At 29.6% G+C, this 24816-nt stretch overlaps 1 long non-coding RNA gene across 1 annotated transcript in view; it reads left to right on the top strand.

Moving 5' to 3' along the window:
• Positions 1-24816, top strand: part of LOC139426959 (uncharacterized) — a 418699-nt gene that overhangs the window by 180323 nt on the left and 213560 nt on the right. The window contains exon 2 of the long non-coding RNA XR_015432575.1: positions 8619-8910. This is a non-coding gene — a long non-coding RNA (uncharacterized LOC139426959). The remainder of the gene's footprint in view (positions 1-8618; positions 8911-24816) is intronic.

Below are 24816 nucleotides of genomic sequence, written 5' to 3'. Positions count from 1 at the left end.
CCTAACAACCAGGCTATCTCGGCCTTATATCCTTATATTGGAGTTTAGAAAAATATGAACAATCAAAGTTTGTATTAACAAGATTCAATTGTAATTAAAGGATATTTAAATAAATCTTAGAATCGCGAATAAAAAGAATATTAATAATTGAGACTTTGTAATTTATGTTTCATATATGAAGTTTTAAACTCAGCATTTGAAATATATTCTAATTCATATATAAGGTACATGAAGGTGCAGTTTCTCTTTAAGTTGCTTATAAGTATCGTGTCTTAATTTTGGAGTTTAGGAAAATATTAACAATAAAAGTTCGCTTTAGCAAGATTCAATTGTAATTAAAGGATATTTAAATAAATCTTAGAATAGCGAATAAACAGAATATTAATTATTGAAACATAGTAATTTATGTTTCATATATGAAGTTTTAAAGTCAGTATTTGAAATATATTCTAATTCATATATAAGGTTCATGAAAGTACAGTTTCTCTTTAAACTGCTTATAAGTATTGTGTCTTTGTATTGGAGTTTAGGAAAATATGAACGATAAAAGTTCGTATTAGCAAGATTCAATTGTAATTAAGGGATATTTAAATAAATCTTAGAAACGCGAATAAAAAGAACAATAATAATTGAGACTTAGTAATTAATGTTTCATATATGAAGTTATAAAGTCAGTATTTGAAATATATTCTAATTCATATATAAGGTTCACGAAGGTACAGTTTCTCTTTAAGTTGCTTATAAGTATCATGTCTTTATATTGGAGTTTAGGAAAATATGAACAATCAAAGTTCGTATTAGCAAGATTCAATTGTAATTAAAGGACCTTTTAATAAGTCTTAGAATTCTGAAATAAAAAATATATATTAAAAAACTTGCTTATTTTTTTCATACTATTTCAGCCACTTCTTTTTTCCTAATAAATTTTGTTCGATTCGGATTTATATAATTTGAGTTATTGAAGCGTGTTTTATTGAGCAATTCTCTGGAGTTACATCACCACTCGCGTCAGATTGGTGGCTCAGAATTCGAGTAATTGCCATCTCTAGCAGCGTGAGAAGAAAAACAAGCGAGAGAGTAAATTTTTAGCCGCTAATATACTTTCCGAGTTTCTCTCCAAAAAGTTGGTGGGACTTTTCTATTTCATTAGACAACTAGTAATTACTTTCTAAGTATGTGAAGAGAAAAACACGAAATGACACTCTCCAATTGGGGAAAAGGAACAAGTGACTAACCCCGAGTTTTCTTCCTCCTGGTGTAGGGAAGCGAGTTAGGGATAAAATTGCTCCAGAGTTGTCGTAATCTGTAAAGGTTTGTTTGAAATACATGCTTGCGTTGTTTTTTTGAAATTCTTTTGGCAAACTCTTTTGTGATTCAGTCATTTGATTTGTAGTTAAGTCTTAAAGTATGAATTGTTGGATTCTTTGAATGTCAAGGGAAATAAAAGGAGACACATAAATAAATAAAATAGAAAAAATATTTCTTCTTCCTCCAGTTATTTAGGATCTTTACTAAATTAGATCATTTCTAAATTGATATGGTTGGTTGGTTTAATGCTCTTCTTTCAATCAGCCTTATAATGAAAGAAAGACTTCAGTGCTCATGTCAAGGTGCATTTGGATGAAACTTAATATTAAAGTATTAATATCAGTCCTATTAACTAGAACAGCTTTGATACGGGCACCGGAAGGAAAACGAAAAAGAGGCCTTCAAAAACTAACCTACTGACAAATAATAATAAGGGAAAGAAAAATCTTGGGCTGGCCCAGTTGAGGGAGTGCAAAGGAAGCTCCTTTTGACCGGTCAGGATTGAATGTCAAACTTACGGTCTCATGCGCCATCTGGTGTAATAATAGTAAATTAAAGTATCGACGATAATGAAAGCATTCGAAGTTATGTCAATTTGTATCGTGGTGAGAAGGAATGCTTTTTGCCATACATAGAGGTCATTAGTCCCAATATGCCTCCAGACGCAAATTAATTTAAGAGAATTTATGTCAGTCTGCATTAAGATGATTAAAGCTTTAACAATTAAAAGCTTTAAGAATTATGACAATCTGTATCAAGACGAGAATGAATGTTATATGCAGTATTCGTTGTTGTCAATTTTCATTCAGGGCGAATTAATGTTTGACCATTTAAGTCAGTTTATAATACTACATTAATGAATGCTTTAGTGTATCATAATGTGCATTAGGACGAAAATTAATGCTTTATGCAGTATTCACACAATCTGAATCTGAACGAAAATGAATGCTAAATTATTAATGCCAATCTGCAGCACGACGATAACTAGTGCTATAGAAACCATGTCGATTTGCATCGTTATAAAATTGAGTACTAAATATTCATATCAATCTGCACTGCAATGAAAATTCAGGCTTTAGCATTATTGTTAATCTGCATCATGATGAATATGGGTGGTAGAGTATTTATGTCAATCATCAGTACACGATACGAAATGCTGCATCATTTGTATCAATATGTACAAAAACGATGAGGAATGCTATAACATTCCTACCAGTTTGTAGTAACTGTCTTAAAAAAATTGGTGGATTTACCTCGTCAATTTTGCATAAAATATTCGTAGAATCTTACAGAAGTATAGTAGGTAAAGTCCATGCCTTTAATTTTCAAAATATATGAATGTTTTTACCGAATATCCCGAACGTAAAATCAATTACGTTAAATTTACTTGCAAAGCTTATTGCATATACTATTTACGAATTTAGGTATTACGATACATGGCTAGTGATTTTCGGTGAAAGGGACAAGTAACCTGATTTCTTTTCCTCTTGAGGTAGGGAAGTGAATTTGGTTTTAAAGTGCTCGAGAGCTGTCTTAATATGTAAAGTTTTTTTTTGAATTACTTGATTGTGTTTTTTTTTATATATTTAAAAAACTAAACTCAGCGGCGCGACAGTCCTTGCGGGCCAAGGCCTACTGTGCCCATCTCAGTTTTCTTGACCTTGGGCTCTGAGGTGCAGGAGCAGATGTTCCGGTCAGGTGGTCAGCCAAACGCGGAACCTCCAGTGTTTAGTTCCCAAGCGTGCTTGGTACTCATTTATCGACCCACTAAAGGGATGAAAAGCTGAGTCAGCCTTGCCCGGCCCGAGGATCGATCCAGGGACCTGTGGCACGACAGCGCGAAGCGCTATCGCTCAGCCACCGGGCGTCTTTTATATATTTAACTCTTTTATAATTCGACCACTAAGTTCAAAGCAGAAAGTGTATTTTAATCTTAAATTATGCAGTGTTAGATTTTTTGAATCTAAAAAAAGTATTAATAAATGAAAATAAAAAAACACAAGTAAACACAAAAATGTGAATTAAAAAGTTGTCTCGCATTCTGGTAATCCTTCACATTAAAATAAATTAGAAATTTAATTTTAAATCAAAATAAATTATAATTTTTAATGCTTTAGTTTCAGTCAGTTTAACAACGAAAATGAATTCTATATTATTCATGCTTAACTGCAATACGATTGAAATGTAGGCTACAGCATTCATATCAATCAGCCTCAGGACGAAAATGAATACTAAAGTATCCTTTTAGTCTGTATTTTGACAATAATGAATGCTATTACAATCTTTCCGATCTTCATCACAAATGAAGTTAATGTTATGACATTCATGCCAATATACAGCATGACGTGAATTTGGGATAAATTGTGTGTTTATCTGAACTGCAACGATAACAAATTTCTTAGCAATGACTTAAATTAATTTCTCATTAAAAAATTTTAACTGGTTGCCAGATTTAGAAATTTAATGCAATCACAAAAATTATGGCTGAACTAGGTTGAACTAGATACTTAAATTCTTCGATTAACCATGTATGAAACACGAGGGGGAAAATGCGAAGAGTGGAGATCAATGATTCCAAAAATTAAGAACAATTCGAATGACATATACAATTCGCGTTATGTTGAGTCAAGATAGGTATTAATTTGTATTACAATAAAAATGAATTTTGTAGCATTCATATTAGTTTCCTTTTTCTTCTCACCTAATTTTTTTCCATTCTATTATCTATTTCCTTCCATTTCATTTTTCTATTTAATTAACTAGCAATAATAAAGTAGAAAAAAAGGATTTGGGGAAAAATTTAACACCATTTTGTTTTGCTTTATAAGCATTATATACAATCATTTTGCTATATAAGCATTTGCTATATATGTATGGAATGCTAGCATTAAGAATATAATGAAGTATTAGCTCTAGAATATAAGCTGTTCTATGCAACAAAAAATTAAACTTGTTATCTGTATTACTGCAAAAATATTGATCTAAATGAAAAATTTATGATAGTTAAATAACAAAGTTGTTCGACTTATGCCTATTTTGATATTAAAATTAACGTGTTTATATTTGATAATGACTTAGAGAAAATTTCACAAATCGTGTTTGATGATATTGTTAATTATATTTATTTTGTTATTGTTCATGCCCTTAAGCTAAAGACATAATTATCTAGGTAGTAATTTTGAGTAATAAAAAAAACATTCTTTGTTTCAATCTATTTCTCAATATACTCTTTAAAGAACTTATTTAAATTAAGTTCATGGTAGTCCAAAGATTTAATAAAAATACCATTACCACACTGTACGGTAATTTTACCAGAGAATTTTCTCCATGTATCAAAAGGAGTTAATACACATACCAGTTTCAATTTCATAGTAAAGAACCTACGTCTGTGTTGGAACTGATTTATTTAATACATTCTTTAATAAAAAATTAAAATAAATAAGTAAAGGATTATTCATAAATTTTAGAATAAACGCACATTATTTTTTTCCTGTTATATTTCAAATTCTCCAAAAGCACAAGTGTAATATGTATTTGCGTTTTTGTGTTTTTAAAAAGATATGAATGTAATTATTGTAAAAGAATGAATGAAAATTACACTAAACTTCGTGTAATTCTTTTTTTTTTCATTGGCAAAGTTTGACTGACAATTCATTACATGACAACAAAACTCGAGGCAAATAACTCAACTCGTTAAAGCGTGAAAAATTCCTAATCCTTCCATACATAAGCCACACAGACTACAAAGAAAAATCTGTCTCACTATCAAGTTTTCCCCTGAAAACCTTCACGCTCACATTGACGCCGGTTTCAGTTACGCACCGTAATTAATCATAATACCGAAGTAATAAAACAAAATACAAATTAATATTTCCCCTCTAGTCAAGAGGAAAACATCTGTAGCAATACTTTGATTTAATGGGCTGGCGGAAAACCGCACACAAATATTTTACTTCCGAAATTTATCACCAAAAGATGAGTAACTCTCTCTCTTTACAATTTTCTTCTGATTCACAAAATGGTTTTCTTATTTTTTTCTTCTTTCTTTTCAAGGGATCGAAAAACATCCACATGAAAGGATGTTGCATCCCCCTTTTTTCCCTCCCGAACGTCTTAGCCCTAACTGATTGTTACCTTTCAAAGTTCGACATCGGATGGAGGGGAGGGAAATTAAAATAAGTACACAATCTTTCCAATGAATGTACTGGCGAATGATCGCCAAAGACTGGTGATGAAATTATGAAAACTCCTGTTAGGTGATGAAGAAAAAGAAGAGGTAAAGAGTGTGATGAAAAGAGAAGTTTTAGGGGTGGGCTTGGATAGGGGATGTCAGGAGTGCAGTCAGGCGCCGAGGACACTCTCTCTCTCAGTCCCCGACCCTCATCTTTCCTGTATCTACCTTTGTCTTAGTCGCTGACGGAGCAGAGAAAATATCGACGACAAGGCGTGACCACTATGTTTGGCGAATAATCGCTTGAGATTGTTTCGAATTATGTTTTGTATCTAAGAAAAACATAATTTTTTTTATACGCTATGTGAATTTTAATTATTTTACCAATATTAACTCAGAAAAACGATAGAAGATTTAAGAAAGAAAATTTATGTTATTTCTGCAGTATATGCAGTATACGAATATATGTCTTATACGTAGTTTTTTCATGTGTTGCCTAATTTAATTTCCTGTGTTCATTCACGCATTCATGAGTTGAGAAAAAAAACAAGGTAAAAAATATCGGAATATAGTAAAATTTACCGTGTTTCGAAGTCTTTAGAAATGCCAAGAAGCTTGGTCACTTCTACCGAAGCGATTCGGTAATGATTTTGGTAAAATTAGCAATAAAATATTCTTTTATTGCTATTTTGGAGGAAATTTGATAAATGTTGTAAAGTTTGGTAATTTTTTCATGATAACTTAGAACATGGCACAAAATCCATGGTGAAACTTTTCCACGTTTTATTAATTATGTGGTAATAAGAATTATAATTTTGGAAACAAGAATTTTTTTAAAATCGCTACCATATATATATATATATATATATATATATATATATATATATATATATATATATATATATATATATATATATATATATATATATATATATATATATATATATATGCAGAAACATTACGAAATGAATTGATTAAATATCTTATATTTTGTTTTATTAACAAGAATTATGGTCTTTTTACAAGAAAAAAGCCATGTGAGTTGCGCTAATTCAATTCAAATCCATGTTAATTGGATTTGCATCGTTATGTGGTGGTTGTCAGCTGAGTAGCAAATTTTCAACTTATCTGAAAATAATAGGTAGCTGACGTCTTAATAAATTCCAGAACAAAAAAGTAAATAGAAATAAGGGACTGTCTATAAATCATGCCAGGCTTTTCTCATTTATTTGACTCCCCCCTCTATTCTCAAAGCTTTTGACTTCGCAGTTTTTATTAATTACTTACACTTGCAAAGACAAAAAAGTACAACGTTACGGAACATATTTGAAATTTTACTTTTAAACTTGTGTTTATGCATGCGTTTTGTGTAACTAGGTGTTTTAATGATATTTATCAGCATAGCAATAATACTGATTGGGTGTGAATTGGATGATTAAAAACTATAATTTTAAGTAATATTTTATTGAATATAAGTAAAACTGTGAACCACATTTGGTATTGGAATATTTCAGTACAGATACGTATTTACAAAAAAATTTTTGGTAAACTTTTGGTATTCTTTGGTTCTTTCATTCTTTAAAGATCTACATGCCTTACGGTTAGCTCAAAATTGTGAAATGACCAATTTTATGTTTACTTATTCAGAGGGTGATAAGATTATGTTAAAAAAACGAGTTTTTCAAAATTTGATTTCTCAGAAACTTTTCCATCGAATTCGCACAAATTTTGTATTTTGCCATTTAAATTTGGATTCTTAAAATGATATAAAAATTGTATACATTACTATTCAAATTCTTTCCGACTATTATTAAATAAAATAATAAAATATTACAACATTTTTTTACCTAGAGTTATATTTTGCATGACATGATCAATCGAATTTTATATTTAGTGCAAAAAGTTTTCAATTTTCTAAAAAAGTTCTAGAGATGTGGTGAAATAGGCAAAAAGTAAAATTAACATAAGAGGTTCAAACTCCGGACTGCTCTCCTGACCAAACTATGTGCTAATCAATTAGCATATTTGAGGTAACCTCCTTGAACCATTAAGATTGTGTCCTAAAATGTGTAGATCCAATTATTAGATCAAAAGTAGTGGTCCGTTCTTTTATCTTGCGCGCAGTACATTTAAAGGTGAATGTTTAAGTAACGAAACATCGATAGTAGGTATCGTATTTCATAAGATGAATGGAGTATTATGCGCTAAGGAACAGTTTTGGACTAGAGTTTAAGCTAAGCAAATTTAAAAAAAGGAAATAAAAAAAAACTTATTTAACGTCACATAAGCTGATTTTGATTCAACAATGACCAACAATCTTTCTTTCGTCAACTCTCTTTATTTCTTTTTTAAAATTGTTCTCAATTTATTTTACATCTGTTTATTCTCTAATTCCTTCAGCATTCCAACACAGACGAAAGCTCTTCATATGAAACTGAAACTAGTTTGTCTGCTAACACCTTTTGATACTCGAAGAAAAATGACAATGACATTATGATATGTTATGACAATGATATGTTAATGACATTTATGCTAAAAAAACCTTAATTCTGGATAATAAACCAAAATATACGGCATTTCATTCATTCCTTCGGTAATTTTTCTGTTCATACGGCAACGGCTTATAGATGATTCTGGCTCTCAAAATTAAAGTTCTTGTTTCTGTAGATTTAGTGAGCAATATAAAACTGATAACTAAATGCAATCGAATAAATGGTTTTTAAAGCTTGCTCTAAGTTATCATGTAAAAATTAATACATTTTACTTCATTTACCAAATTTTATCACTTATTATAAAACCATACTTTATTTTTAGTTTTACCAAAACAATTACCAAAGCACTTCATTAAATTACCGTGCTTTTTGGTGTTCTCAAAAAGCCAGAAACACAGTAAATGTTACCATATTCTGATAGTTTTCACCTTTTTTTCTCAGTATAAGAAACACTTTTCGTGTATCCATAAATAAACAAGATTTTGCATATTTTATATTTTCATTTGTCTATTTGAATGATTTGTAATGCTAGAATTTTACAAGTATTTTACAAGTATATATATATATAAAGTTTACATTTTAAAAACTTATAATAACTCACTAACTCAAATTCAACGCTAAATAATTCTTAATATTTTTCATTTCAGGTGTAGATTCATTTTATGAGTTAATACAGATACTAAGGGACTTACAACCAGAAGTAGCAAATTGAAATGAAAATTGAAAAGTCGACGAGATTGTCTTATAAAACATCCTCAAAAGCGTAGATAAAATGTGAATCAAGCAAGAGTGATTCTGAAAATGAGAATCACGCATTAATATAACTATAGAAAATGTCATCGAATTTATAGCGAATCAATCACTTTGTTTAAATTGTGTGCCATTTTTCATACAGATTACGGAAATTGTGACTACGAAAATATTGGATAACATTTAAAGGTAAGTCAGTTTTCTACTCCCGTTGAAATGCGTATAATTATTTTTAATTTCATATTTGTTACTCGAAGCACAAGGCTGGTTGTAGTTCGTTGCTTTTTAATATGAATGTAAGGAATTAACTTTTTCAGCCAGTTTGGTTTAAGTGGTTTATTTGATAAATGCATTATTACGTATTACTTACGTACTACTATATGGAAAGCTCGGCTATTTGTCCACTGGTGACTCTAATTTTGAAAATACAATAATTTTAAAGAGTAATTAATTTTGGTAGAGACGCTGATTTCAATTTAGATTTATGGTTACATCTGAGAATCATAATGAATGTGCTATAAATTGTTACCAGTTGCACTTTTCTTTTCAATTCAATAGGCAACTAAGTGGAAAATTGAACTAATTTAATACTTAACTACCATGATAATTTGCTTTTAATACGAAATTAATTTTTAATGAAGTATTAATTAGATTACTTTAGTCATAGCTAACTATGGGGTATAAATTATTTTAAAATTTAACGAGAATAGATTAGGAATATAGTTTTGTTTTATAGAAATTATGTGTAAAGTTCGCAACAAAACTCAATTTGCTGAAACAGAAACCAATATATTAGTTGGAAATATGTAGAGAGATGGTGTCATATACTCAACACCCCGATTGTAGTCGAAGGAGATATTGAACTGACCTAAAACCCGCGTGATGGTTGTTCGAAAACAGCAACCTGTTGCTGAGTTAAGTTCGTCAATGAATGGTAGTATTTTCAGTGAATACGAATGGATACTTTGTTATGTTTTGGATATTTTTTTTTGTCATAAAATTGTCTTCAAACAATCATGGTCAAGGAGTATGACTATTAGAGTTTACACATTTGAAAGAGTTTACTTATTTATTAGATTTATCATATTTACATATTTGTGCTTTCGTACTTAGAAAAAACGTAGCATGATCTAAGTTGATATCTTGAAATAAATCTTATATCGAAGATAAAAATTAAAAACTGCAAGATTAATAACTCACCTTTTAATGAAATTAGATTATACCTATGCGTAACATTATATCCAGCAATATCGCAGATGTCATTAGAATTTTAGTTGAGGGCTAGTAATCAAAACGATAAGAAAAGAGAGAGAATGAGCATTTATAGGATTATGTAACATTTTCAATCAATAGAATTCAGTTCATGTTACAAATCGGATTCAGCATAGAGAATTACTTAGCTTAGAGAATTACTTACTAAGTGTAACTTAGATTTATAAGAATGTAAGAATCCTGCCGTAAGAATGCAAGAATGACACCGTAAGATTGTCGATATGCTGTAGCATCTCTTTGGTACTCAAACCTAGTACTACGATTTTCCCCCCAGAGTACTATCCCATAATAGAACAGCTTTTATATATTTTGCAGATTTATTAGCATTATTTTTTGATTGCGGGTGCTCTTGACTTTCGAAATTTGTTTGATAACTTGTGACTTACACCGGTCATTGTACACGGAGAAAAAAATCTGGTAAAATCACTGTGCTGAACGGTAATGACATTTCTAGCGAAAAAACACATAATTCTGACTAATAAAAGTAAAATATACGGCATTTAAACTATTTATATAACTATTTATTTATATATAAACTATTTATATATAAGAACAGTTGTTTCCGCTCGTCTGGTAACGGTTTACCGGAAAGTCTGGTTTTCAAAATGGTAGCTCTTATTACTTGATATTTAGTAAAAACTACAAAATTGAAAAGTAAATTTAACCAAGTAAATGGTTTTTATGCCATTCTCTAAGGTATCATGATAAAGTTATCGAATTATACCACAGTTGCCAAATTTTGTTACATATTATTAAACAGCATATCACATATTATTATTATTGTTAATTTCACCAAAAATGATACTATAGGGCTTCTGCAATTACCGAGATTATTGGTGTTCCCATAGAGACAGAAAAACGGTAAATTTTAACATATTCTGGTAGTTTTGACCATATTTTTTTTCTCAGAGAACATTGCAAGTAACAAAAATGAAATCATAGCAATTTTTATATTCTTATCTTATTTGTTAAAAAAAGTATCTCATGCTTTTTTCTTTCAATATTTCTCTGGGAGCTGCGCTGGCTCAGGGATAGAGCGTTCGCCTTCCATTGAGGTGAACCGTGTTCGAATCCTAGTGACAGCTGGTTGATTCGAATTCCGCACCCAGCTCGCACCGACCGCAGTGCTGACGTAAAATATCCTCATAAAATATGCGTATAATATGACTTAAAATATGCGAGTTAGCTCCATCAAAAAGTCCTCCACGAGAACAAATTTCTCCCAATACTCGATCCAGGAGCTCCATTGTCTTCTGGATTGGGTTCAAAATTACAAGGCTACGGAGTTGAACATTAGAAGTCGTAAACAGATATAATTGGGTCGGCTGTTCAACGACGGTTATAAAATAAAATAAATTACTCTTCTGAAGAGCCGCGGTGGCTCAGGGGAAAGAGCGTTCACTTTCCATTCAGGTGAACCGGGTTCGAATCCCAGTGATAGCTGGTTGACTCGAATTCCGCACCTAACTCGAACCGACCACAGTGCTGACGTTAAATATCCTCAGTGGTAGACGGATCATGAGTTAGAGTCTGTCAAGTTAACCATTGGGTTTTTTATGGCTTTCCTCTCCATGTAATACAAATGTGGGTTAGTATCATCAAAAAGTCTTCCACGAAGGCAAATTTCTTCCATTACTTTATCCTGGAGTTCTCTTGTTTTCTGGATTGGGTTCGAAATTACTAGGCTACGGAGTTGAACATAGCTAGTCGTAACCCCTAAGCTATTCAACAACGGTTATAAAAAATTTAATAAATACTTCTCTACAAGTTCACGTATTTCCTACAAATATTGATAAACTGTTATGTTGAATAAACTAATATTGATTCGGTAGAATTTATCCAATACGTGTTAGAATTTAAAAGAAAAAAATAGATCTGCGGTGTTTTTTCTTCTTCATTTTTTTCATTTTTAAGTAATTTATATCATACAGAAGCTTTCTTTTGTGCTAAAGTAGTCGTAATATGTAGTTGAAATGAATTGGTTGTGTAGAAAATCTATGTTTACGCCCAAACTTACTTACTCCAGCAAAACAATATACGCTTGCATTTTAAATCATCCCCAACAGGAATGGGACAGAAGCCGCAAAACATGACCTCCTTTCTTATACTTTGAATATATTTTTTTCCGTTCACTAAAAATGTACTTTTTTATTTGTGTAAAATTAGGTATTTGAGAACAAAAATTAAATGTTCCTTGTAAACATTCAATTTCTTCGAAAAGCCTCAAAGCTACTTTAATAGTGAATAAAATGGTTACAACTAAAAAAAAAGAATTATTTATTACATACATATTATGAATATAGCAATAGATTATAATGAATAGCTCACCCCATTTTAGCAATTTTACTACACTAATCATCATTTTCTGTGACTAAACAGCCTAGGTTGGATTCTGGCTTTTCTTAAAACAGCTCTTTGTCATCAGATCTTGATTAATCAATACCCTAATGTTAAATAAATAATCCAAAGAAACTGAAGCGATATTTTTATTGCTAGAATATTACCTGCATTCGCTAAAAAATTATATAAAAAAGAAATAACAGGGGACATGTTCCAATCGCTTCAAAAATAGGCGCCCATTTTCAAGACTTGTCAGACGTGAATGTGAAAACGATTGCTAGTGAAAAATGGCGAAATAAAAGGGCGAAACAAAACTGGAAAAACCACTGTAGCCGAGAAAGAAAAGATGAAAAACAGAATAAGAAAAACCACAGTGGACAAAAGGGGCAAATAAGGGTAGAATAAATTTTCACGCGTTGTAGAGATTCGGAGTTGGAGTCTTGGGCATAGATTCAATTTCGATAACTCTTAACTTATTTCCACACTGGCCACATCAGTTCATCTTGATGCTCTGGAATCTTAGTTTATTCTTATGATTGCTGATTCCTTTTTAACGGCATTAGTTCCTCACTACCTCTCTATAAGGAGTGGAAATGCATTTTACCCTGATTTGCCCCTCTCGGCCACTGTGATTTCTCTTGTTTTGTTTTTCAGCTTTTCTCTCTTATCTTCTGTAGTCTCCCTAGTTCTGTTTCTCAAATTTATTCTTCCACTTTTCGTTTACAATTTTACGTTGTTTTTTTTAAATTTCAAATCATTTTTTTTTCTTCACATTTACGTCTGGAAAGTCTTGAATATGAGTGCCAATTTTTGAAATACTTGAAACATGTTGACTGTTATTTCCTATTTATATATCTTTGATGTAAATGAAGTTTTAATTCAGGTAATACTCTAATAATTTTGAAATTCTTGTTAATTGGGTCCAGTTATCGAAATATTGGACACCGTTTAGGATAGTGTTCTACTTCTAGGATATTGTTCGTATTTTTTTCGCAAAATTGTGCTTGAACAACTCAATGAACAAATGTAATTACTTTTTGTTTTACTGGATATTCTAAGCAACTATTTTTTGCAAAGTATTTCTTTCGTTGCAATTTTTGTTTAAAGCTAAATTTCGATAAAATAAATAAATAAATAATAAAATTAAATCAGTCATTAGATGGTTCTCTCTTGTTTAACTCTAGCCTTATACTTTCTTCCACCATATTCTTATATTGGTCATTTTTTGGTCATATTTTGGTCTTACATTGGTCATATTTTAGTCTTATATTAGTCATTCGTTACTACGCTTATTTTTTTACGAGCATTGACTCAATTCACCACAAAACGATTTAAAACTAGCGATAATAAAATCAAAACTTTTAAACTTGATAAACATGCGAAATTCCCTGCCACAAGGGATAAAAAAATTTAAAATAGACCACACTCAATCGTTACTTATTTATTAGAAAAATTACTTTGTTTGACAATAAACATTGTTTTATTTGTACGTATGGATATTTAAATTTAATCTAAAATACGTAAGCAAAGTTTCTCAAAACCATAAGTAGAAATAAAAAAATAAACAATACTTAAGCGTTTAAAATTAAAGTGCTTATTATTATGTTTTAGGAAATTGTGTTTTACTTTTACGTATGATACCAAAATAACTAATTATAATGCCTTTATTAATAATATGCAATGGTTGATTTGAGACTGGTTCGTTCATTATATGATAAAGTCCATAACTTAATATTCGAAACTTTTCACTAATTATATTCGGATTAAGTTTAATCATTAAAAAAGGATTATAGAGTCATAGTTTTCATATTCAATAATGCTCGTTTTTATGCAATTAATGTTTTGACAAAAAAAATTCTCTAGATTTAGTTGGTTTTCTTATTAAGCACTTCATTAAGAAAATGGAACTTTATTAGATTAATTATGAATAAATTTAGTTTAAATGCTAGAATGAATTTTCTTTAATTTTATGAATTCATCAGTTATTTTCTTATTATCAATTATTTAGAGAGATGAGTTTTCAGTGTTACGCCCATATTATGCTTTATTTAGAAATTCATGAAAAAATTTCTTTCTGATTTGATTTGCTTACTTTAAAAAATCTTGCCTCTCTTCTAATTCTTATGAGCTATGAAATTTGTAGTACAGTTTTGGATTTAGCTTGTAAATTCTAGCACTTTCCTGAAAAAACATGTCTTAACTACACTTTTAGAATTTTCATTTTTTTAAATCTAATTAACCTGAAAGTTTACGGTAAAAAACATTTTTTACCTTTACGGTTTTGAAACCGTTTACAACTAGTATGATTACAAAAACATGTCTCTTCTTTTAACCATTTACTACTATAATGGTTTCAAAACCATTAAAAATAAATTTAACTTACAATAAAAATAGCTTGGCAGCTTTATGGTGCTGCGATCTTCGGGTGAATGAGAATATCGTATTCTACTTGCCTAAGGTTACAAATTGGGGAGTGCAGGACACTGGAAACTTTTTATGTGCTGAACGGAATGGGCTAAATATTGTAGTGTCAACGATTGGACTCGAATTCCCGTTCTGTTGGTTATGAGATTGACAGATTAACAGTCTCAACTATAACATGTATCCATCTGCTAGGAACTAAGTGGCTTCATTGGGCGGGCCTGATTTAAGCGATGAATTTCAGGTTGTTTAACCGTATTAGGTGAAAGCAATTTATAAACTTTTTTTTCTCACAGTTAACAGTTTGAATACCATCTTATTTATGGTCATTTGACTGTTTTATTTGAATGCGTAAAATAACAATTAAATAAGTTGTTATTTAACTATATTTTCCGGGAAATTTCTAACCGAGTAAGAATTTGAATAAAATGAGTTTTTTTTTTTTATTAATTTTTTTCTTTCTTTTTTTGGAAATGGTGCTTTAAATTAAGATTTTCAGTTTTAAAAACGATTTAATAACTGATTATTTGCTTAAGTAACATTAGTTTTTCGAGTGAAAATTTTCTTCAAATAAGGTAGAAGCAAAGGAGAAAGAGTGCAAATAAACAACTCCGGCATATTCATCATTATCATACAATTTGTTATCATTAGTAGTAATCATATCATCAGCATTTTCCAAAGAAAATATGTTTTAATGAAACATTTGATTACATCCAGAATTTTTTCTCTTCTAAAAATTAAATTTTAAAATCATTTTAAAATGAGATATGTTTAGGGAATGTTTGTTATTTAAAGTACGTTTATTTTTAGTTCAAACTAGCACAAAATTAGATAAAAGTATTATGGAAGGAAATATATAAGCACATAAAAACTTCGTTGTTCTATTTCACTACAAAAATTCAGGATCAAATAACGGTATAAAGTAATTGCTGTTTAATCCTTTTGCCAACCAGCACAAAGTGTTGGGGATCCTTACAGACACAAAATATAAGCAGAAAATAAGCAGCTTCGTAATTAAACCTGCTCGATATTTTTATATGCAAATTTCATAAATCAATTAATAACACTGTAAAAAATTCAGGATAAAATTACGGTATAAACTACCAGTACTTTGGGTGCATCATCTGTCATGCCCATTTTACCGTTATTTCTTATAGTATTTATTTAATTAGAGTGATTCAGTAATTTTACGGTAATTATTGCTAAAGGAATTATGGTATACCAGATTTTTGTTCCGTAACATGTTCCGGTAAAAATAGATTTACCGGCACCTTGAGAGCTGTTACTTTTTACCGTAATTTGATTCAAATTTTTTTACAGTGCACTTTTTTTATGCAATATTTAAATCCAAACACGATGAGATAATCCTACTTTTTCGAAAAAACAATGTTTATTAACCGGTGAGGGTTTGAAGAGAAAGTTAAATTGACAGTTTACAAAGCCAATTTTTCAACTACTATTTACATTTTTGTAATCCCTTACCATTTTATGAAACAATTTCAATCTGTAAACTGAATAAGATTATATCAAATAGAATAGCTAGAAGAAAGAAAAAATTAATAGTTATAAAAAAGTAATGCTTATGTCTTTGGTAAAGTGTGTTTTTAGTAAGTAGCGCATATCTCATTCCTTCTTAATTTTTTGGTACTATAATAAATATTTTGTCTACACTCTCAGAAATACAACTCTCATTTTTGACAATTCAGTAATCTTTGAGCAATATTTCGCTGATTATGAGAATTATTTCGTCACGAAATCACGTGGTATATGACAAATCGGAAAATCACAAATATATGACGAAAATGTATGCTCAACTCGAAACGTCTTCGTAATGCATTATGGAAGATTGTTAGCTAGCATAAAACTGGAAGAAAATTAGACGATTTAAAATGAAGAAACAAAATAAGCTGACAGAGTTGCATAGTGACTAAGAAGTATTCCTCGTTACAGCAAGAACCCGGATTCAAATCCCTCTTCGGGCATAGAGAAAATTTATCTCATAGTTCTATTTGTCTTTCTTATGTTGTAAACGGGAGATTGTCTCAGCTGTATATTACCCACCCCACGATAAAGTGATTATTAGAAAAGTTAAATATCACGAGGTTTTTTTTTTGTTTTTTTTTTGTTTTTGTTTCTGGAAAATAATAGAATGACGAAATTCGTTTCCTTGAAGAAATTGCAATAGTTATTTCGTCACTTTGACGAAGTATTCACTCGTAGTATATATCAGGAAACGGTCTCGTCACAAACGAAGAAAGTTTCGCGAAATTTGAGTATCCAGTTTTTACAGTGTAGTTCTTACAATATTTGATTCTTTAAGGTATCAAAACATATCAATTCGGAGTTACAAGAATTTGAAAATTTTTTATTGATTTTAAGGGAAAATTTTTCCTCCAAAAGATTTAAACACCTTTTTGTCCCCCCCCCGTAATTATAGACATAAAGCTCCAGTTTAAAAAGTAAAAGTAAAATCTATAGTCTTTTCAATTCGATACATTTTACATAAAGTTGAAAACGAAGCTAAAATTTAAATAAAATACTTTGAATTAGTTTTTTTTTTTTTTTTTTTTTTTTTTTGAAGCAGATGTTCGAATAACTTTTGTGTTCATAAAAAAAGCCACGAAAAAGAAAAAAAGCAGGTATTGGAAGTTCACTTACCTCACTTATAATTTTTATGCTGGTGTGTACATGTTGATACAAGACATTATGCTGGTAGTTTAATAAACGTAAAAGGTAGCAGCGGTGTTTATTTCAGAAAATCTTCCTTAATTTTCGTCGCTATAACAGCTAAAGAAATCTTAGAGGATTGGAATGAATAAAGATTTGAATCTCTAAGCAAACTTTTTATGATATTTTATTTGAATAAGCAAAATAAAAATAATAAATTTGAAATTATTGCTCGTGAACTTGAAATATTTTATAAGAAAATTCATTTTATCTTGTCATAAGAAAACATAATTTATGCTACAAAATTGATGTAAAGCAAAATACGAGAGTTCTCCTTACTTGCTTAAAATAAAACGTAAAACGATATAAATTTATAATCATAAGCCTCTTTATTGAGGAAATGTTGCCAAAGCTGACGCCATATATAGTTTTAATTAGCTTAATCAAATATGCCTTTCTTCACATTTTTCTAAATCGTATATGCGTTCGGAATTAAACTTTTAGTATAATACAGGGTTATTCATAATTCCCTCCGGGGTTTCGAAGCGTTATAGTAAAAAAAAAAAGATGAATATGAAAAAAAGAGTTATATGAAATTATTCTGAAACTATTCAAGTTTTACTTACATACATTACAGGTGTTCTATGTTTCAAACCTTGGTCACACGGCATACATCAATGCGATAGTCCAGTGCCTGCCCGAATGAATAACCCTGTACTTTAAACTTGCAAACCAATGAAAAATTATGAAAAAGAGTTTAAAAAAAATTCATTTTCACGCTTTGTATTTTTTTGTATTCTGAACATAGTTCAAAATGCATGTTTAAGAAAATAGACCCTAAAATTATTGTTTAAAAATTCTTATTACTCAAATTTCATGTTTAAGAAAATAGACGCAGTTCGAAATATGTGTTTAAGAAAATGGACACAGGTCAAAATGCGAATTTAAGCGTATTTAAGAAAAAGGATGCAACTCAAATGGCATTTTTAAAAAAATGACATTGCTATTTAAGAAAATAAACGAATATCTTGATTCTTGTTTTTTCTTCAAATTTCTTGTATGAAAACTGTTCGTTGTTTCAAAAAATAAACTGATGGATTAGCATAAATTCACATTGTGTGGTCATCTATTCACTTAAATCATTTGATATTTTAATTTAAAATTAGTCTTTTTTCGAAAAGACAACGGTTGCTTATACAAGATCGTCACGGATCCTATAAATTTGCAAAATAAGTGCATCAAATTTATATTGTATGAATTTAGATTTTTGAAAATTACTTCATTGTTAAATTCGAAGACAGAACCTGAAAAGTTACACCTGTAACTCCCAGTCACTTTGACTCTGAAGCGTGGAACTTTGCCCATAATAATTATAAATAATTTAAAAAATAATAAGCGTAATTATTTAAAAAGTAAGGAAAAGTAAGTACAAAACTCTTCATATTGTTCTTAAATTTCGGTTGAATATTGAAAAGGGTTTGACGCGTCCGTTTTCTTAAACACGCATTTTAAGGATCTTTTTAGGAAAAAAATGCTTTCCGGCGATTTTTTTCCTTCCATTTTTTGTTTGTTTGTCTAAAGTGCTGAAATATGACTTAATACGAAGTTGATTAAAATTTAAAGCGCAGTTTAAATAATATTCGATAAAAATGTTAGAAATTTTTATAACAAAATATAATTTTATAACAAAGCGTTATGTGTTTGAGTAATATTGTTTACCAGGAATTAAGAGAGAATTGGAGATTTGCTTTGAAAAAATATTTACAAACCTAGGTGCCGATTTTCTCTAACTTTGGTTTTATTCAAGAAGAAGTGAAAAATAAGAAAATTCAAACGCGTATAAGTATAGATTTTTATTTAAAAAAATAATTGTAATTGTTGGATTGAAATTGGTAGTTGTTAACGTAGGCGGATATTTAAAAAAAAGTGTAGTTGCTTTTCTCTTTTCTTCCAAGGACTCAGTGAGTCAAGTAATAATAGAAATACTCCTAGATCTAATAGTGTGTCGAAATTATTTTCTGTAGTGGTCATAATAATTTTAGTATCTCACAGTATTACTATACTATATTAACTATATCATATCAGCTATATATCATGTGATATCAACTGTATCTTATATGAACTATATCATATCAACTATTTCAAATATATTATCAGCTATAATAGTATACTAAGTGTCAGTAACAAATTTATTAAATTTAATGATGAATCGAAATATAGTTTGCAATACCATAGTGAGCCAAGGAGTAATTATAATTATGCTATTTCTAAGGATGAATCAAAAATTTAAATTTAAAATTTCAAAATTAGTTCAGCATTGAGTAAATTAGATTAATAATCATACTAGGAATAAAGATTCAGGTTATTAAAAATGTGATTGCCGTTAAGCTAGCTAATCTTTTTTTTATTCTTTTTTTTTAATGGTGGACACTTGGGGTTTGTCCCATTGGCCACAGAAATGCCAGAACTGCTACTTTCTTCTTGTTACCCAGTGGGAACCTGTGGCGAGCATCGCCCACGTCGCACAACCGCAAACCCGTTTAAAGGGCGGGTCACATTCACACAAAGAGGAAAGGACATAGAACACAGAGAGAGAAAGAAACATCCGTGCCATGAGCAGGATTCGAACCCGCGGCCAATGGCTCCGCAGTCAGACACGCTAACCACTCGGCCACCTGATCGGCATCTAGTTAATCTAGTAAATGCCGTTTCATTCAGGAAGTGCTTACTCCATATGATATTCAACGCGCTGTATAGATATATTTAGTTTTTACGTGTTTTCTTATTGTAAACTTGTATTAGGGGGACCGGAAAGTAATGTCATTTCGGTGCATTTGAAATTTTTTATCAAGATTTTTTTTAATCAATGATGTACACACACTCATTAGCAACAACTTTTCAATGCTGTATCGAGAATGGTTCGAAAACAAATGAATTGGGTTTTAAGACTAACGAATATTTAATGCGCCGAAGCGATGTTACTTTCCGGTCGCCCTAATATTAGATCTAAGAAATTAGTATTGTACAATTACTTTGGCAACATAATTTCAGGAGAATTACGAAACTTATCGTATATTGCTGGTTAATAAATAATTTAAACTAATTTCATCTTTAAAGGTTTCCAGTTTACGCTAATCACTTTTTAAATTAGCGGAAAAACTTCGGATTGATTGGATTGTAAACATTTTTATGTCTACAGTTGAGCCGCTCGTGGCAACGAGAAAATAAAAAAAGCATTTTTAAAAGATTACAAAGAAAGTTATTCTTTCGCAATACGTACCCTAAACTGGAAATTAATTCCATATAATAATCTCATTCCATTAAGAAAATTTAATAATTTTATTACATAAATTATAGCATTTTGAATTTTTTACTTCAGAATAGGCATCAATAAGTACTAAACGCTCTTCAATTAACATAAATAATTTTAATACAAAGAATATATATTAGAAATTGCTGCACCAAATTCTAATAAAGCTTTGGTTCTGCTTTAAGTATTTATAAAGATTCTGTTATTGAATTTAGTAAGTTTTAACTTCTACTCCAAATTCTACTCCCTGTACTTGTCTTAAATAAATGCCTCAAATTATAGAATAAAAGTGAATATTGAATAAAAGGAATTGTTTATCTTAAAAACATTACAATAATAAAGCTTTAAAATCATGTTTACTACTGTAATGCAAACTAACTATGGTAGTTCAAAAATATTAGTTATGATTACAGTTACAGTCAGATCAAACTTTACTCAGAGATAATCAAATTTTGATCTTCTGAGCTAAATTTTCTGAAGAAAAGAAAATGACAGTAAATGAATTAAAAATTGATAAAATAATTTTAAAATACCTAAAAACGCTTCTTTTAATGTTTTTTTAAAAAGAAAAAAAATCTTTATTAATTTATAAACATCATTTTATTTTAAAAATATTCTCTTTTTTCCCTTTATGTGTAACGATGATAACGAAACACGTATTACAATAAACTTCAATAACATGCATGTATATTGCACAAAATTTTGTAAGTGTTAAAAGGAAATAAATGATTTAAATTAATAAGTTACTTAACATGAAGTTTTATACACATATCATATTGTTGTTCTTTTTGATAATGAAATAATTTCCATATAATTTTTAAATTTTATATTTATAAGACATTAAGATTGCATTGTAACAACAATGACTTTAAAACTAGGCCATATATTTTTATTCAAATGCATTTAAAAGCTATTGTTTTATGTATTTTCTTATATTTTAAATACTTGAGTTAAGTATGAGATGAAAGTTCTCCATTGAGATCTGGGCACTGGTTCATTAATTCAATTCTAGAAATAAAAGGCATACTTGAAATAATTTTGAAATTTGATGCTTATCAACTATAATTTGCAACTTTAATTGACTTTTAAGTTCTTTTTTTTTAAATGTTAGACACCTATCCTACGACTTGATGGGAAAATAGCGCCAATGCTTGAATTTCGCTTACTGTGCATCTAGAAGGGGAAAAAATTACCTCTAAGCTGATGATTTCCAATGTTGTACAGCGCCTTCAGCATTCGAAAAAAAATCTCGACTCTTTGCATCTTTAATTAATCCATTCTACCTCTTTTTTATCCGTGGTCCTCTTTCTCAAATTAGTAAATGCTTCGTTTTTTAAGAACTTTAATTAGTTCTTTATTTTCTTTAAAGATAAGGAGTAATGCATTTTTTCATTTCACAGGAAAAGAATCTTTCGTTTAATTGAAAGACCAGTTTCATCTTTGCAATTTATAATATCTGTTAGCTTTAAATTCGTCTTTAATCAATCTGAAATTGAATACCTAAGACAACGGATTCTTGGAAAATAATATTTGTGTTAAAAGTTTCTTTAATCTGCAATAATTATCGGGTATAAAATTTAATAAAGAATTAGAAATGAAGCAAAATTATCTGGCTATTGGCTTTGCTCTTGACTCTAGGAGTATTATTTTTGCTTTTTTCACTCTCATTATTTTTGGAAAATGATTAACTGACTCCAAATTTAAAATGGATGACGGCACGTGTTTTATACATATTTAAAAGTTCTTTCTATCTATAGGGAAAAAAATGAAACGACATTAATTTCAGTTTTAATAATCTCTTTCATTTTTTTTAAAGAACACGGAATTAGTCACCGAACAGGATTAGGCATTCTCACCCAGCTTTTAATAAGTCATAATTAGAGTTAAACTAGTTTATGATATCTATAAAATAGTAAGACAGAATCTGTAATTTAAATATTGAAAAACTCGCTATACAAATGCATCATCTCATGAAGCGGAAGCAAAATACCTTTTCGAATCTAATCTTTTATATCTATCAGTATTAATTTAAATTGATTTTTTAACTTAGGAAGTTCTATTTGAAATCAAATAGTTTTCAATAGCTTCAAATTATATTTCAATTCAGTTAGCTTGCAAAGAAGTTAGATGTTTATATTTCTGTAAGAAAGAGACCATTCAATTGCTATATTTCTTTATATTTAATTGCATTAGCAATATTAGCAATATTAGCAATATGATTCCCTTTCTAACACTTTTCGTATTCACACAATTTGGTTTCCTATTGTACCAAAATATGAAAACGTAATGTCCTTCAAATTTATTTCCATTTTAAATCAATATATTTAAGCAAGTTCCTGGACAAATTGAACTTTCTCATGCAAGCAAGTGCAAAAATGAAATTGCGAGACAGATGCTTAGATTATAAAATTTTACTATGTTTGTAAAATTGTGCAAGATATTAGCATAAAGATAAGAATAAATGCACTATATAACAGACACATGGTTATATAAAGTGATATTACGTTGTAATAGATAAATAAAAAATATAAAATGATATTTTCGATGCAGTTTCTTGTTACTGTACAGTGCATGAAATAAAAAATGGACAATTCTGAATAACTTTTGATCTAATGATCGGATCTTCAAATATGCTGATTAATTAGATGATATTTTAAGTAACGAAACCAGGCACAAAAACGTATTTACTTTAAATAAGCATACTTTTCTTTAGACGGATTCGGGTTTGTGACCCAAAAATTTTAGGGGGTGGCTGCAATCTGGGAAGTATGGTCCCCATAGCTTGGTTAGGAGAGCGATCCAAAGTTCAGACCCCTTAATTAGTTAGTTAAAAAGTCATACCTATTAATTTTACTTTCTGCGTATTTCGCCGTATTTCAAGATCTTTTTAAGCGAATTGAAAACGTCTTGTACACAATTATAAAATTGTTTATCCAAAGATAATTCCATACAAAAAATAAATTTTAGTACACATTTACTATTTAATATTATTTTGTTTAGCAATAGTCCAAAAAATTTGCCATTGTAAGGTATATATTATTTTTAAGTCATTTTAAGGTATGTAATTTTGGAGGCCAAATACAAAATGTGAGCAAAATAGGTAAAATAGTTGTAGAGAAATCGAGTTTTAAATATACGAGATCTTTAAAAATCAATTTCTCTGGAACTGTAAGACCTATTTTGCTCAAATTTTGTTTTCACAATTTAAAATGGTGTAAAAAATTACGTAAATTCAAAATTTTTCCTACTATTGTTATATAAAATATAAAAATATATATAAGAAAAATAACAAATATTTATTAAATTCTATTTTATGCTTGAAAATATCTTTGGATAAAGAATTTTATAATTGAGATGAAAATTTTTCAATTCGCTTAAGAAGTTCTAGATATAAGGCGAAACACGCAAAAAATAAAATTAACATTAAGTGGTCCAAACTTTGAATCGCTCTCCTAAAGAGACTCTGGGGACCATATTTCCCGGATTACAGCTACCCCCAAATTTTTTGAGGGTCACAAACCCGATTCCATAAAAAAAGGTATGTTTATTCAGAGAGAGTACGTTTTTGTGTCTGATATCGTAATTAAAAATATTGTCTGCACTAATTAATTAATATATTTGAGGTCACCCCCTCGAACCATTAAGATTGAGATCTAGAACGTGAAGATCCAATCATTGGATCCAAAGTTACTTAGGGTGGTCCGTATTTTATTTTGCGCACTATCTGTTGGGCAATGAATTGGTATATTTTTAAAAATATGGATATTATCTTCGACTAAATTATTCAGCTAAATAAACAAAAATATATCCTCTTATAAAAATGTATACTCTTATCTTTGGCAGAGAAAGTTTAGGAGAACGTTGTCTATACAATGCAGTTAAAAACAAAAATTTTGAATTTGCCATGGTGAGTGCGATTGTTCTAGAATAAAGCGAGTGTAAATACATTCATTTCTTCAACTGAGCCAGACACTTTAGAGGCACGTTTTGTGAACTGATTCCTTTATACATTGGTAAATTTGTGCATAAGTACGTTTGTAGAGTATTAAGGGTAACATTATGTGGAAAATTATTTGAGCATGTGC

This window comes from Parasteatoda tepidariorum, chromosome 3 (assembly GCF_982258835.1).
Source record: "Parasteatoda tepidariorum strain Cologne lab strain chromosome 3, Ptep-v5.0, whole genome shotgun sequence".
NCBI lineage: Eukaryota > Metazoa > Arthropoda > Arachnida > Araneae > Theridiidae > Parasteatoda > Parasteatoda tepidariorum.
The sequence above is the reverse complement of the archived record's forward strand: the minus strand, read 5'-3'. Positions and strand labels throughout refer to the sequence as shown.